This window comes from Microcaecilia unicolor, chromosome 7 (genome assembly GCF_901765095.1).
Source record: "Microcaecilia unicolor chromosome 7, aMicUni1.1, whole genome shotgun sequence".
NCBI classification, from domain to species: domain Eukaryota; kingdom Metazoa; phylum Chordata; class Amphibia; order Gymnophiona; family Siphonopidae; genus Microcaecilia; species Microcaecilia unicolor.
In genome coordinates, this window is record NC_044037.1 from 211,975,960 (window position 1) to 211,991,786 (window position 15,827).

The 15,827-nt window shown below is 42.7% G+C and overlaps 1 protein-coding gene across 1 annotated transcript in view; it reads right to left on the reverse strand.

Moving 5' to 3' along the window:
• The window catches only part of ZNF804A (zinc finger protein 804A), a 341,951-nt gene that overhangs the window by 311,807 nt on the left and 14,317 nt on the right, over window positions 1-15,827 (reverse strand). The gene's annotated exons all lie outside the window — the stretch shown is intronic.

A 15,827-nucleotide genomic window follows, 5' to 3' on the forward strand; every position in this document is an offset into this window, starting at 1 on the left:
AACTTATAAAACTTTGAAAACAAATGCAAAGAAGATCAGTGGCAGCCTTGTAAATATCCAAGGAAGAAACTGCAGGAGCTTCTGCCCATGACACCATCATACCTCTGGTTAAATAAGAGGGGACCAACAACCCTTCAGGAGATTGGTTAAAGGAGGCAATCAATTCAGCCCAAGTACAATTGTAGCCTTCATAGCAGATTCACTCTTCCTAGAACAACCAAATAATACAAAAAGATAGTCTGACTTGCAAAACTTATTTGTGACTTCAGGTATTGCATCAACACTCGTATATCATCAAGAAGCCCCAAAGCCTTAAACTAATCTCCCCCCCCCCCCCCCCCCCCCCAATCCTCCCATTGAAAAGCAAGCAGATCCGCCACCTGGATAACATGAAAAGTTGATACCGTTTTAGGAAGAAAAGAGGAGACTGTCCTAATGAAAACTCCAGCTTACATAAATTGCAAAAAAGGGTCCTGACATGAAAGGGCCTGCAATTCACAAATTGTTAAACCAAAGAAATAGTTACCGGAAAACGTGTCTTTAAAATTAAAGTTAAATATTTCAAAGCAGCTTTTTTTTCTAAAGGCTCATATGGGGCCAGCTGTCAACCCCCAAAGAAATAAAGTGAGATTCCCAGCTGGAACCACCTATTCCAATGGAGGACACAAATGGGCAGCTCCCTTGAGAAAATTTACCACATTCAGATGAGAGCTCAAGCAAAACCCTTCCAAGCAAGCTCAGAAAAAGCCGACTGTTATCTTGATTGATTTCAGCCTGCAGCACTCAGCAGCTTTAAAATTGCTGACTGCTGCAAGCTAAATATTGAGGGTTTGTGTTGAAATCTGTGATTCTGGGTAGGCTTGATTACAAAAAGAATGCCTGTGAATCCATTTATTTAATACTAGTAAAAAAGGCCCATTTCTGACACAAATGAAACGGGCGCTAGCAAGGTTTTCCTCGGAGTGTGTATGTTTGGGAGAGTGTATGTGAGAGTGACTGTGTGAGAGTTAGAGTGAAAGTGTGAGTGTGTGTGTGTGAGAGAGAGAGTGAGTCTGGGTGTGAGTGTGTTTGTGAGAGAGTGTGTGTGAGAGAATGAGAGTGTGTGCAAGTGTGTATGTGAGACAGTGTGAGAGAGAGTGTGTGTGTGTGTGCGAGAGAGAGAGTGTGTGTGAGACACAGATTCTCTGTGAGAGTGAGTGTATGAGACCAAGCGAGTGTGTGAGTGACTGTGTGGCACATAGAGAGTGAATGTGATACAGTGTGAGACAGAGTGTGTGAGAGTGAGAGTCAGAAAGACATTGTATATGAGAGAGAGAGTGTGAGCCCTGCCCTCCCAATCTATGCCCATCTGTCCCCAGACCCCCTCCATTCATCCTTTTCCAGCAATTCCCCTCTCTCCCTGAGCCCTGCCCTCCCAATCCATGCTCCTCTGTCACCTGCCCCCTCCATTCATCCCTATCCAGCAATTCCCCTCTCTCCCTGAGCCCTGCCCTGCAATCCATATCCATCCATGCCCATCTGTCCCCTCCATTCATCCCTATCCAGCAATTCCCCTCTCTCCCTGAGCCCTGCCCTCCCAATCCATGCCCATCCATGCTCCTCTGTCACCTTCCCCCTTCCATTCATCCCTATCCAGCAATTCCCCTCTCTCCCTGAGCCCTGCCCTGCAATCCATATCCATCCATGCCCATCTGTCCCCTCCATTCATCCCTATCCAGCAATTCCCCTCTCTCCCTGAGCCCTGCCCTCCCAATCCATGGCCATCCATGCTCCTCTGTCCCCTGCCCCCTCCATTCATCCCTTTCCAGCAATTCTTCTCTCTCTCTGAGCCCTGCCCTCCCAATCCATGCCCATCCATGCTCCTCTGTCCCCTGCCCCCTCCATTCATCCCTTTCCAGCAATTCCCCTCTCTCCCTGAGCCCTGCCCTCCCAATCCATGCCCATCCATGCTCCTCTGTCCCCTGCCCCCTCCATTCATCCTTTTCCAGCAATTCCCCTCTCTCCCTGAGCTCTGCCCTCCCAATCCATACCCATCCATGCTCCTCTGTCCCCTGCCCCCTCCATTCATCCTTTTCCAGCAATTCCCCTCTCTCCCTTCCATGACCCCCCCTCGCATCCATGCTCCTCTCTCTCCCATGTCCCAGCCTGGCCCGCCCTCTTCTTCCCCCCCTTCGCATCCATGCCCCTCCCCCTTCGCATCCATGCTGTCGTTTCTCCCCTGCCCTCCCGCTCCCATTGTTCAACTTTACTGCCCACCCTCTTCTCTCCCCCCAACATCCCTTTTCTTTTTTTTTTCTTTTTAAATTTACCTCCGTGGCGGTTCCGGCAGCGCAGCGTCAGGGAAGGAGGCGGCGCTCCCGACGTCTATCCTTCCCTTCGCTGTGTTCCGCCTTCTTCTGACGTCATTTCCTTGACGTCAGAAGAAGGCAGAACACAGCGAAGGGAAGGCTAGAGACATCGGGAGCGCCGCCTCCTTCCCTGACGCTGCACTGCCGGAACCGCCACCACGGAGGTAAATCTAATATAATAAAACGCACCGTGCGTGGGTGCGATCCGTTTGTTTGTTTGTTTTTCCGCCCTCGACGTCATGACGTTTGACGCGAGGGCGGGGCAGAGACGGCTGGCTGGCTTCACACCATGAATCCACGAACCCTACAGGGAGTGTTTGAGTGACTTCAGAACGTTGTCTTCAGAACGTTCACGGTGCATTTTATTATATTAGAAGATTTGAATGAGCTGGTTTCACAAAACCTTTGTGTGGTACCAGCTCATTTCAAGCATAAACTTTGCCACTTACCTCCAGATTCTATATAGGTTGCCCAAAGTTGGGTGCGGGAATTTGCACATGGATCCGAGACCCGCGTACAACTGACTTTTATCATATTTCTGTTATCATTGTTCTACAGTGCTGGTAAATGTGTATATTTCTGATACAGTTTCATGTTAGTCCTTTTATCAAGTTTCAACTTGCCATTTCTAAATTTACCTCATTCATTGTATTTATGTTTATATTTGGTCATTTTACTATTGTTATGCTGTTAACAAAATTGTAAGATTTATATTAAACTGTATCTGATGCACAGTGCCTTGGGTGAATCTCTTCATAACAGGTGGTACATAAATCCCAATAAATAAATAAACTTAATGAAGAAATGGGTACCAATTTGCCACTTTTTGGTGCTAAGTGGTGCTTGATTGAGATTGTATGCGGATTTCCGTTGTGCGCTATTCTATAACTTGGTGCATAACTTTTCCGACGTACAACCCAAAAGGGGACATGGCCATGGGAGGAGCATAGGCGCTCATGGGCATTCCTAAACTGTAGGCGCCAAGTTATAGAATAGCGCCAATCTGAGCCTAACTTTGGGTGCCAGACTTATACCTGTTTCTTTCAGGTGCGACCTGCACATTATGCCAGTTCTATAAAGGCTGGGCACCTTTATAGAATAGGGCAGTGATTCCCAAACCTGATCCTGGAGATACCCCAGCCAGTCAGGTTTTCAGGATATCCACAAAGCCATAGCTGAGAAATTAAATTAATTCTTTGCTTCAGTCATCACCGAGGAAGATTTGGGAGAGATACAGGTGCCAGAAATGGTATTCAAAGCTGACGAGTAAGAGAAACTGAATGAAATCTCTATAAACCTGGAGGATGTAATAGCGCAATTTGACAAACTGAAGAGTAGCAAATCTCCTGGACCGGATGGTATTCATCCCAGAGTACTGATAGAATTGAAAAATGAACTTGCGGAACTATTGTTAGCAATACATAATTTATCTTTAAATCAAGTATGGTACCGGAAGATTGGAGGGTGGACAATGTAATGCTGATTTTTTTAAAAAGGTTCCAGAGGAGATCCTGGAAATTATAGATAGTGAGCCCGATGTCGGTGCCAGGCAAAATGGTACAGACTATTATAAAGAGCAAAACTACAGAACATATTCAAAAGCATGGATTAATGAGACAAAGCCAACATGGATTTAGTGAAGGGAAATCTTGCCTCACCAATCAATCTATTATATTTCTTCGAAGTTGATATTGTGTATCTGGATTTTCAAAAGGTGTTTGACAAAGTACCTCATGAAAGACTCCAAAGGAAATTGGAGAGTCATGGGATAGGAGGTAGTGTCCTATTGTGGATTAAAAACTGGTTAAAAGATAGAAAATAGAGAGTAGGGTTAAATAGTCTGTATTCTCAATGGAGAAAGGTACAGTGGGGGAAATAAGTATTTGATCCCTTGCTGATTTTGTAAGTTTGCCCACTGACAAAGACATGAGCAGCCCATAATTGAAGGGTAGGTTATTGGTAACAGTGAGAGATAGCACATCACAAATTAAATCCGGAAAATCACATTGTGGAAAGTATATGAATTTATTTGCATTCTGCAGAGGGAAATAAGTATTTGATCCCCCACCAACCAGTAAGAGATCTGGCCCCTACAGACCAGGTAGATGCTCCAAATCAACTCGTTACCTGCATGACAGACAGCTGTCGGCAATGGTCACCTGTATGAAAGACACCTGTCCACAGACTCAGTGAATCAGTCAGACTCTAACCTCTACAAAATGGCCAAGAGCAAGGAGCTGTCTAAGGATGTCAGGGACAAGATCATATACCTGCACAAGGCTGGAATGGGCTACAAAACCATCAGTAAGACGCTGGGCGAGAAGGAGACAACTGTTGGTGCCATAGTAAGAAAATGGAAGAAGTACAAAATGACTGTCAATCGACAAAGATCTGGGGCTCCACGCAAAATCTCACCTCGTGGGGTATCCTTGATCATGAGGAAGGTTAGAAATCAGCCTACAACTACAAGGGGGGAACTTGTCAATGATCTCAAGGCAGCTGGGACCACTGTCACCACGAAAACCATTGGTAACACATTACGACATAACGGATTGCAATCCTGCAGTGCCCGCAAGGTCCCCCTGCTCCGGAAGGCACATGTGACGGCCCGTCTGAAGTTTGCCAGTGAACACCTGGATGATGCCGAGAGTGATTGGGAGAAGGTGCTGTGGTCAGATGAGACAAAAATTGAGCTCTTTGGCATGAACTCAACTCGCCGTGTTTGGAGGAAGAGAAATGCTGCCTATGACCCAAAGAACACCGTCCCCACTGTCAAGCATGGAGGTGGAAATGTTATGTTTTGGGGGTGTTTCTCTGCTAAGGGCACAGGACTACTTCACCGCATCAATGGGAGAATGGATGGGGCCATGTACCGTACAATTCTGAGTGACAACCTCCTTCCCTCCGCCAGGGCCTTAAAAATGGGTCGTGGCTGGGTCTTCCAGCACGACAATGACCCAAAACATACAGCCAAGGCAACAAAGGAGTGGCTCAGGAAGAAGCACATTAGGGTCATGGAGTGGCCTAGCCAGTCACCAGACCTTAATCCCATTGAAAACTTATGGAGGGAGCTGAAGCTGCGAGTTGCCAAGCGACAGCCCAGAACTCTTAATGATTTAGAGATGATCTGCAAAGAGGAGTGGACCAAAATTCCTCCTGACATGTGTGCAAACCTCATCATCAACTACAGAAGACGTCTGACCGCTGTGCTTGCCAACAAGGGTTTTGCCACCAAGTATTAGGTCTTGTTTGCCAGAGGGATTAAATACTTATTTCCCTCTGCAGAATGCAAATAAATTCATATACTTTCCACAATGTGATTTTCCGGATTTAATTTGTGATGTGCTATCTCTCACTGTTACCAATAACCTACCCTTCAATTATGGGCTGCTCATGTCTTTGTCAGTGGGCAAACTTACAAAATCAGCAAGGGATCAAATACTTATTTCCCCCACTGTAGATAGTGGGGTTCTCCAGAGGTCTGTGCTGGGACCGCTGCTTTTTAACATAGTTATAAATGATCTAGAGATGGGAGTAACTAGTGAGGTAATTAAATTTGCTGATGACACACAGTTATTCAAAGTTGTTAAATCACAAGAAGATTGTGAAAAATTACAAGAGGACCTTACGAGGCTGGGTATCTAAATGGCTAATGACATTTAATGTGAGCAAGTGCAAAGTGATGCATGTGGGAAAGAGGAACCCAGATTATAGCTACATAATGCAAGGTTTCACATTAACAGTCACCAACCAGGAAAGGGATCTAGGCGTCATCGTTGATGATACGTTGAACCCCTCTATTTTATGTTGGAACCTTGAGTGAAAAATAAAGAACAGTCAAGGTTATTACATCTATAAACAAGAACAGTGTATTAATAGACCTAATAAACATTATGATATCTGAATGTGTTTATACCTAAAACATCTGTTTTTTTCTATGCCACTATGATCACTCTTGGGGAAAAGCAAGAAGCTGGTGTTTTATTAAAATCTTCCTAAATAGGTCACTTAAAGGTAAATTCCAGATGTTTGGAACCTCTGTGGTTGCACAGCAAACATAAAAAGCTACATTTACTTAAACTCCATCTATGCCAGTGCACACGACATGTGTGTACTTTCAGCTGCATTAGGTGAAAGGCCTTTCCAGAGTGTTTGTAAAACAATAGAGATAGATTGTATTTTCAAATCTACATGTGTTATTTCCCATGAAAAATCCACTCACACAAAAAAAAATCAGGTGCAAAATTCTTCAGGTATTTTAAACCCATGGTAAGCTTGAAAAAGAAGTTAAGTGGATAGCTCACAGGTAAAAGTTACATGCAGGCTCTGCAGCAAAGCACTTCATTGCAAAAAGTTAGCCATACTGAAGTACTGCTTTTGGATGCACAGGCCAACAAACTCAGTGTTGCACATTCAATTTCAGGAGACTCCCACACCTGGTTGCCTGTTAATCTCCTGTAGAAAGCAAATACAGCACTATAGGATTGCATGACAGATTCAACAGGAACTTGGGTTTGCAACTGAGAAATGGATGGTAGTGATATCAAGTTATAAGAGAAGAGGGCAATTCTATGGGTAAGTGAACATTTTTTGTATTCTGTGCTTTGGTGATTTAAAGGTTGGGGTTTAAAAGAGGTAAAGTTGGATTATTTATAAATGCAGTTAGAATTTTAAAAATCAAACTTTATTAACTAGTCTCCCTATGCTTTTTCTAAAACTTGAACCACAGAATACACCATTAACATATAGCCTCTAGAAGGCACAGCAGGGCCTAGTTCAGTCTTCAATTAAAAAAAGAAGCAAGCTTTATTAACTAGTTTCTATAGTGTACATCCCTTTTACCCATAGTTTTAAAATTAAACTTTCTTCTAGAGACAGAAACTTAACTGCAATATCCAAGAGCATTGAAAAGACTGATAGAATTTTAAAAAGAAAACTTTATTAACTAGTCTCCCTACCCTTCCCCCCCCCCCCCCCATTATACAGCATTAACAGATAGACTCTAGAAGGCACAGCAAGGCTTAGTTCAGTCTTTATTCCCACCCACCCTCCCTAACTCCTGGCCACCCCTAGCATAACTCTTCATTTAAAGTCTTAACTAACAGTCATTTATTCTAATTAGGATAACAAGAGGAGAGTTTTCATTAGAGTTTTAATTACAATTAATTACTTTCTGAGAAGCAAACACTAAATAAATCACAATATACCACACAATCTTCAGGTTCTTCATATTAATCTAGTATACCCAGTACCTTAATAAGTTTAAAACAACACAATACTAATAAGATGCAGACAGCAGTCCAGCAGCAAGAGGGATGCTATCCAGTCTACTGCACCAAGTGTCACATGTATGATTATCTCCCAGTTGGCAAGAGATTATATGTGTGCTCGATGCAAAGAGCCGTTCTCTTGAGGCTAGAGCAGCAGACTTGGATGAGCTGAGGGGGACAGAGAGGTAATAGAGGAGTCCTACAGGGCCACTGTAGAGAAGTCCCACTTCCAGTCTGGCAGCCCCTGTGCTGCCTTAGAGGAGAGAGGTCTCCTAGGAGAGAATCACCCTAGTGAAGTAGAAAGTAATCCTGTAGGCACTGCCCACCAGGGGTGCAATATTCCCTTGTACTGAGGATGTGTCTCCAGAAGCTTCTGCCCAGCAGCGAAGGGTTAGGACATCTATTGTAGTTGGTGATTTGATCATTACACCTCTTGATAGCTGGGTGGCTGGTGCGAAGGTGGCAGACCTCAAGCATCACCTAGATAAGATTTTAAATAGTGCTGGGGAGAAGCCTACTGTCTTCATCAGTACCAATGGCATAGGAAAATGTGGGAGGGAGGTTCTGGAAGCCAAATTTAGGCTCTTAGGTAGAAAGCTGAAATCCAGATCTTCCAGGGTAGCATTTTCAGAAATGCTCCAAGTTCCACATGCAAGACCCAAGAGACAGGCAGAGCTCCACAGACTCAGTGCATTCTTGAGATGATGGTGCAAGAATGAGAGATTTACATTTGATAGGAACTGGACAATATTATGGGGAAGGGGAAGCCTGTTCCGAAAGGATGGACTCCACCTTCACCGGAATGGAAACAGGCTGCTGGCGCTAACTTTTTAAAAGGAGACAGAGCAGCTTTTAAACTAAAATGGGTGGGAAAGCAGACAGTTGCCCAGGAGCGAATGGTTCAGTGTGGCGTATGCTCAAAAGATACTATTGAAAGAAGACATTTAGGGATTCCAAATAGAGAGGTTTCAATAATGGTGAAAGAAAGCCAGGAGCGTTTAATGGAAGAACATGCAAATTATCCCCATCAACTTCGAAGTAGCTTGTAGAGGCTAGGAAAAAAACACAATTATACACAAATGCTGGAAGCCTAAAAAATAAGATGGGAGAGTTGGAGTATATGGCACTAAATGAATAGGTAGATATAATAGGCATCTCAGAGACCTGGTGGAAGGAGGACAATTAATGGGACACTGTGTTATCAGGGTACAAATAATATCGCAATGATGAAACTGGAAGGGGGCTGCACTATATGTTAAGGAGGGAATTGAGTAAAACAAAATAAATATTCTACAGGAAACAGATAGCAGCATGGAATCTTTGTGGATAGAAATTCAATGTGTTAAGGGAAAGAGTATACCAGTAAGGCTGTAGCACCGACCGCCGGGACAGAACAAACAGACCAATAAACAAGTCATTATAATAATGGGCGATTTCAATTACCCCAATATTGACTGGATAAATGCTGCATCAGGGAGTAAAATTCTTAGATGTAATAAATGACTGCTTCTTGGAGCAACTGGTCCAAGAACCGACAAGAAGGGGAGCTATTTTAGATCTAGTCCTTAGTAGAATGCAGGGCACGGTACGAGAAATAATGGTGTTGGATCCATTAGGAAACAGTGATCATAACATGATCAAATCTGAGCTGATATCTGGACTAAAGTCACTAATGAAATCTACTTTAGCAGCATTCAATTTTCAAAAGGGTAATTATGACAAAATGAGGAAAATGCTTAAAAAGAAGCTGAAAGGGTCAGCTGCAATGGTTAGGACTTTAAATCAGGCATGGACGTTGTTTAAAAATACCATCACAGAAGCCCAGGCCAGATGTATTCTACATATTAACAAAGGAAGAAAAAAAGAGCAAATGACAGATGAAGTGAAAGAGGCTATTAAAGGCAAAAGAGTACCCTTCAAAGAATGGAAACAAGCTCCGAATGAAGAAAATAAGAACCAACATAAGCAGTATCAAACTGGATGCAAAGCAATGATAAAGAAGGCTAAAAGAGAACACAAAGAAAATCTTGTCATGGAGACAAAAACTCATAGTAACACCTTTTTCAGGTACATCAGAAGCAGAAAGCCTGCGAGGGAATCCATGGGGCCGTTAAATAATGAAAGACCAAAAGAGGCACTCAGGGAGGACAAAGCTATAGCAGAGAGACTGAATGAATTCTTTGCTTCAGCCTTTATGGAAGAAGACGTAAGAGATCTACCTATACCAGGAATGGCTTTCAAGAGTGACAATGCAGAGGAACTGAAAGAAATCTTGGTGAACCTGGAAGATGTACTGAGCCAAATTGACAAGTTAAAGAACAATAAATCAACTCGACCAGATGGCATACACCCCAGGGTACTGAAAGAACTCAAACATGAAATTGCTGATCTGTTTTTAGTGATATGTTAGCTGTTGTTAAAATAGTCCGTAGTACCTGAAGATTGGAGGATGGTCAATGTAACACCAATTTTTAAAAAGGGTTCCAGGCGTGATCCAGGAAATTACAGACCAGTAAGCCTGACTTCAGTGCCGGGGAAAATATTGGAAATTATTATAAAGAATAAAATTTGAGAGTACGTAGACAAGCATGGTTTAAAGGGACAGAGTCAGCATGAGTTCGCCAAGGGAAGTCCTGCCTCACCAATTTGCTTCATTTCTTTGGAGGCATAAATAAACATGTGGATAAAGGTGAGCCGATCGATGCAGTGTATCTGGATTTTCAGACTCCTGAGAAAATTAAAAGACAAGGGAAGGAGGCAATGTCATTCTGTAGATTAGGAATTGACTATTGGACAGAAAACAGAGGGTAGGGTTAAATGGCCATTTTTCTCAATGGAGGAGGGTGAATATTGGAGTGCCACATGGATCTGTACTGGGACCAGCACTATTTAACATATTTATAAATGATCTGGAAAACGGAACGACCAGAGAGGTGATTATATTTGCAGATGACACAAAAAAAGCTGCCAAAACACAAAACACATGCGGATTGTGAAAAATTGCAAGAAGACCTTAGGAATGGGCATCCGAACAACAGATGAAATTTAATGTGAACAAATGCAAAGTGGTGCACATTGGGAAGAATAATCCGAGTTATAGTTACCTGATGCTAGGGTCCACCTTAGGAATCAGCACTCAAGAGAAAGATCTAGGTATCATTGTAGGTAATACGCTGAAATCTTCTGCCCAGGATTCTAGTAATTAATAGGAAAGGGATGAAAAATAAGACCAAGAATATTATAATGCCTCTGTATCACTCCATGGTGCAACCTCACCTTTAGTATTGCATTCAATTCTGATCACTGTATCTCAAAAAGATATAGCAGAATTTGAAAATGTTCAAAGAACAGTGACCAAAATGGTAAAGGGGATGGAACTCCTCCTGTATGAGGAAAGGATAAAGAAGTTAGAGCTCTTTGGCTTAGAAAAGAGACAGCTGAGGGGGGATATGATTGAGGTCTACAAAATCCCGAGTGATTTAGAATGGGTAGAAATGAACCGATTGTTCACTCTTTGAAAAAGTACAAAAACCAGGAGACACTCAATGAAATTACATGGAAATGATTTTAAAACATTTTAAAATATGTTTTCACTCACAGAATAGTTTTCCCAAGAAAGCACAGTTTTGACTCCAATACCTAATTAAATTGATGGAGACTTATCTCAAGTCTCTAATTTCAGGCCAATAGCAAATATCCTTTTCCTCACAAAATTAGTCAAATTTGTGGTTGGATCTCAACTGTCTGATTTCCTTTCATAGAACTGAGACCCTGTTGTTGTCATTAACCACTGAAATTAAGCAGGTGTTGTGTAGAGGTGATGAGATGGTGCTGTTACAATTTGATATTTCTGTGGCCTTCAACACTGTTGATCATTACATCATATTAAGATTACTTTCTGAAATGGGATTGGTGAGTCCTGTTTTTAGTTGGTTTATGTCCTTTTTGAAAAGTAGACAGTATCTGGTACTAAAGGATGGCAGTTTTTCATCCTCATGGGTGCCCCCTTGAGGGATCCCTCAGGGCTCTCCCATTTCCTTCCTTCTATATAATTTATACATGAGCTCGCTTGGACAAGTATTATTGAATCCTTATTGAGCTGTCTTATGCCGATGATATTTTTGTGCTGGTATCTATCGATCAGGATGTAGGATCTATTCCTTCTGCTTTTGAGAATTGTAATAGAAGAATTAGAGACTGGTCAACATCTAAGATGTACAACTCAAATTAAATACTGATAAGAATAGAATTTTATGGTTTACTTTCAATTTGTCAAATATCCCTCAGTTTATTCCACCTAGTGATGGGTTTCAATTAAAGGTTGAAAAGGTATCTAAAGTCTTGGAGATGCTCTTGGATTCCTCATTGACAACTGAACCACAGATTAATAGAGAGCTTAATTTAAGTTGAAGCAACTGCATATGTTGCACTTTTATTTCTTGCAGGATCAGTTTAAAATTATTGTACAGCTCTGAATTTTATCCTTACTTTATTATGGTAACTCTCTGAGTTTAGGAATAACTTCGAAGCGGATTTCAAAAATTCAATTGATTCAACATTCAGCTGCCAGATTGATTTTTTTGCAAGTCTCACAATGACCACGTGACTCCTCTGTTAGGGGAGTTACACTGATCGCCGGTACAAGCTCAGATCTATTTTAAGGTGCTACGTTTAGTTTTTAAGATTTTACCTGTCCAGAGGGTCTATCTCAACTGGTGAAAAATCCCCATATAACATCTAGTAGCTGTAATCAGCTGCTTTTGTTTTTTCCTACAGTTAAGTATGTGAGACTTAAGGTTTTATTTTCTCACTCTTTTCTGTTTTCAGCTGTCCGATTATGGAATAATCTTCCTGTAGAATTACATTTAGTGAGATGTTACTATTCTTTTTGTAAACCTTTGAAAACGTATTTGTTTGTTAAGTTTAGTAAGACATGATATTTGATGATTTGGTGTTTTCTTTCTACATATTTTTGCAATGCCTGATGTTTTGTATCAGTACTTTTTCTTTCTTATATTTCACTTTCAGGGGCATTTTTGAAAGAGAAGGGCGCCCATCTTCCAACACAAATCGGGAGATGGGCGTCCTTCTCTCAGGCTCGCCCAAATCAGCATAATCAAAAGCTGATTTTGGGCGTCCTCAACTGCAGTCTGTCACGGGGACGACCAAAGTTCACAGGGGCGTGTCGGAGGTGTAGCGAAGGCGGGACTGGGGCGTGCTTAACACATGGACATCCTTGGCCGATAATGGAAAAAAGAAGGGCATCCCTGACGAGCATTTGGTCGACTTTACTTGGTCCATTTTTTTTTTCACGACCAATCCTCAAAAAGGTGCCCAAACTGACCAGATGACCACTGGAGGGAATCGGGGATGACCTCCCCTTACTCCCCCAGTGGTCACCAAACCCTCCCACCCTAAAAAAAATAAAAAAAAAATTTTTACCATCCTCTATGCCAGCCTCAAATGTCATACCCAGCTCCATGACAGCAGTATGCAGGTACCTGGAGCAGTTTTAGTGGGTGCAGTGCACTTCAGGCAGGCAGACCCAGGTCCATCCCCCCCTACCTGTTACACTTGTGCTGGTAAATGTGAGCCCTTCAAAACCCACCCAAAACCCACTGTACCCACATGTAGGTGCCCCCATTCACCCCTTAGGGCTCTGGTAGTGGTGTACAGTTGTTGGGAGTGGGTTTTGGGGGGGTTCAGCACCGAAGGTAAGGCAGCTATGCACCTAGAAGCAATCTGTGAAGTCCAGTTCCCCCTAGGGTGCCCAGTTGGTGTCCTGGCATGTGAGGGGACCAGTGCACTACGAATGCTGGCTCCTCCCACAACCAAATGCCTTGGATTTGGTCATTTTTTAAATGGGCGTCCTCAGTTTCCATTATCGTTGAAAACCGGGGACGACCATCTCTAAGGTCGACCTAAATGTTGAGATTTGGGCGACCCCGACCATATTATCGAAACGAAAGATGGACGCCCATCTTGTTTCGATAATAGCAGTTTCCCCGCCCCTTCACCAGTACATCCTTAGAGATGGGCACCCTTAGAGATGGTCGTCCCCGTTCGATTATGCCCCTCCATGAATCTCAATTAAGGGAGTTAGCGAGTGATAAGTCTTTTATAACATAACATATGAGCCCTTGCCCATGGCACCGATTCCATCACTGCCGTCAATGACCCAAAAACCTAGACGCAGTCTCAGACCCTGGGCCTGCCTTGATCAAGAAGACAGATCTGTTGAAACAGCTTCAACCTCCTGTACTCTGCAAGGAAGATATTTTCCCTTGCTGTGTTCCTGGAGTAAAAGTCCATAGTCTGTTATTGAGATGGATATGGGGGAAGAAGTCACTGCTTGCCCAGGGATTAGTAGCATGGAATTGTGTTACTAATTGGGTTTCTGCCAGATACTTGTAACCTGGATTAGCCACTGCTAGAAGCTAGAGACTGAGCTAGATGGACCACTGCTCTGACCCAGAATGGCTATTCTTATATTCTTCATGGAAAGAGTGGCACATTTGTGGTACAGCTTCCCGGTGGAAGTAGTAGAGACAAATATCTGAATTCAATAGAGCTTAGGACATGTCCATAGGATTCTAAGGGAATGATAGAGAGAGTGGATGACATGGATGGGCAGAGTAGAAAGCTCATATGGTCTTTATTTGCCTACATTTTTCTATGTTTACGTTTCTACATGTCTAAACAGTACTTTTTTCTTTACAAGCAAACCTTCTAAAATCATTTTTTAAAAGTCAAAGAGCAAGTCCATCAAAATAGTGCATTCAATTTCATTAATATATTTATATACAACAAACCAACATACTTCTAAGCTGTTTAAAATCTTTATTGTGTGCAACTTACTAAAAATAAAAGGCTTTCAAACATTTATGAAAACAAAGCCTATCCTGTTCCTGACATAAAATAATTAGAACAGAATTCTATTTAAAAAAATAGCCCAATTATTGAAAATGTACTGGATCGAATGCCTACCTTCCTCCCTTCACTTACAGGCAGAATAGATAAACGTTTTGCTGACTCCAGCATAAAGCCCTCCTAGGTTCATACTGTTTAAGGCAAGAGAATAATTCATTATCTAATAATAGCCAAAAAGCCTTAAAGACTAAACTGGATATATTGGATACTAATGTTTTCATACAACAGTACAGTAGATTACTTGTATTTATCACCAGTGGTTATCGCACTGTGATACACAGTGGTGCAACAGCTTTACACATAAGGACAAGCTACTGTAACTCATTATGGGAGATTTTCAAGCTTATTTTCGAAAGTGATTGCCGGCCATTTCCCAACATAAATCGGGAGATGGCCGGCGATCTCGGAAAAGCGGCGAAAACGGTATAATCGAAAGCTGCTTTTTTGACAGCATCGCCGCTTTCCCGTCGCCTCTCCAGCAAAAGTTCAAAGGGCCTGTCGGAGGCGAAGTGAAGGCGGGACATGGGCGGGCATGGGCATGGCTACCAGATGGCCGGCTTTCACCAATAATGGAAAAAAAAGCGGCGTTAAGCAGTATTTTGCTGGGTTTACTTGGTCCTTTTATTTTCATGACCAAGCCTCAAAAAGGTGCCCCAACTCACCAGATGGCCACTGGAGGGAATGGGGGATGACCTCCCCATACTCCCCCAGTGGTCACCTACCCCTTCTCATACTAAAAAAATAAAACTAAAAACCTTTTTTGCCAGCCTGTATGCCAGCCTCAAATGCCGTACCCACCTCCATGACAGCAGAATGTGTTGTATCCTCTGACAGCCTTTCCCTGGTTGTGATGTGGCTCTCGGGTGAGTGTGACACCTTTTCTGTTAGGTGCACTGCAGAGTCACATCAGCAATGCACTGTGGTGGGTGTAGGGTAGTGGGCTCTACTCCCATGGTGCTTTTCCCCCTGCTAACTGGGTCAGAGTGTGCCCTGTTTTGTTTCCGGTAGTCCATGAGGTTGTGGCCATTTTTGTAAGCCAGTTTTAGATCCCTTTCATGTGTTACCCACATTAGAGAACTTAGTTATTACCTTGAATGTGGCTGAAAGAGGGCATTGTACACCATTCTGCCAGCTCTGACCTACTGCTAATCTCAGTACCAGGGAGACTCTTTGCCAGTGGGGCACAACCTCTGATCTGCAGTTAACTGTGAGTAAACGTGCTTATTCAAATAAAGGACTTTTTCAAAGAGATTAGTCTTCAGGTGTCAACTGGTGTACC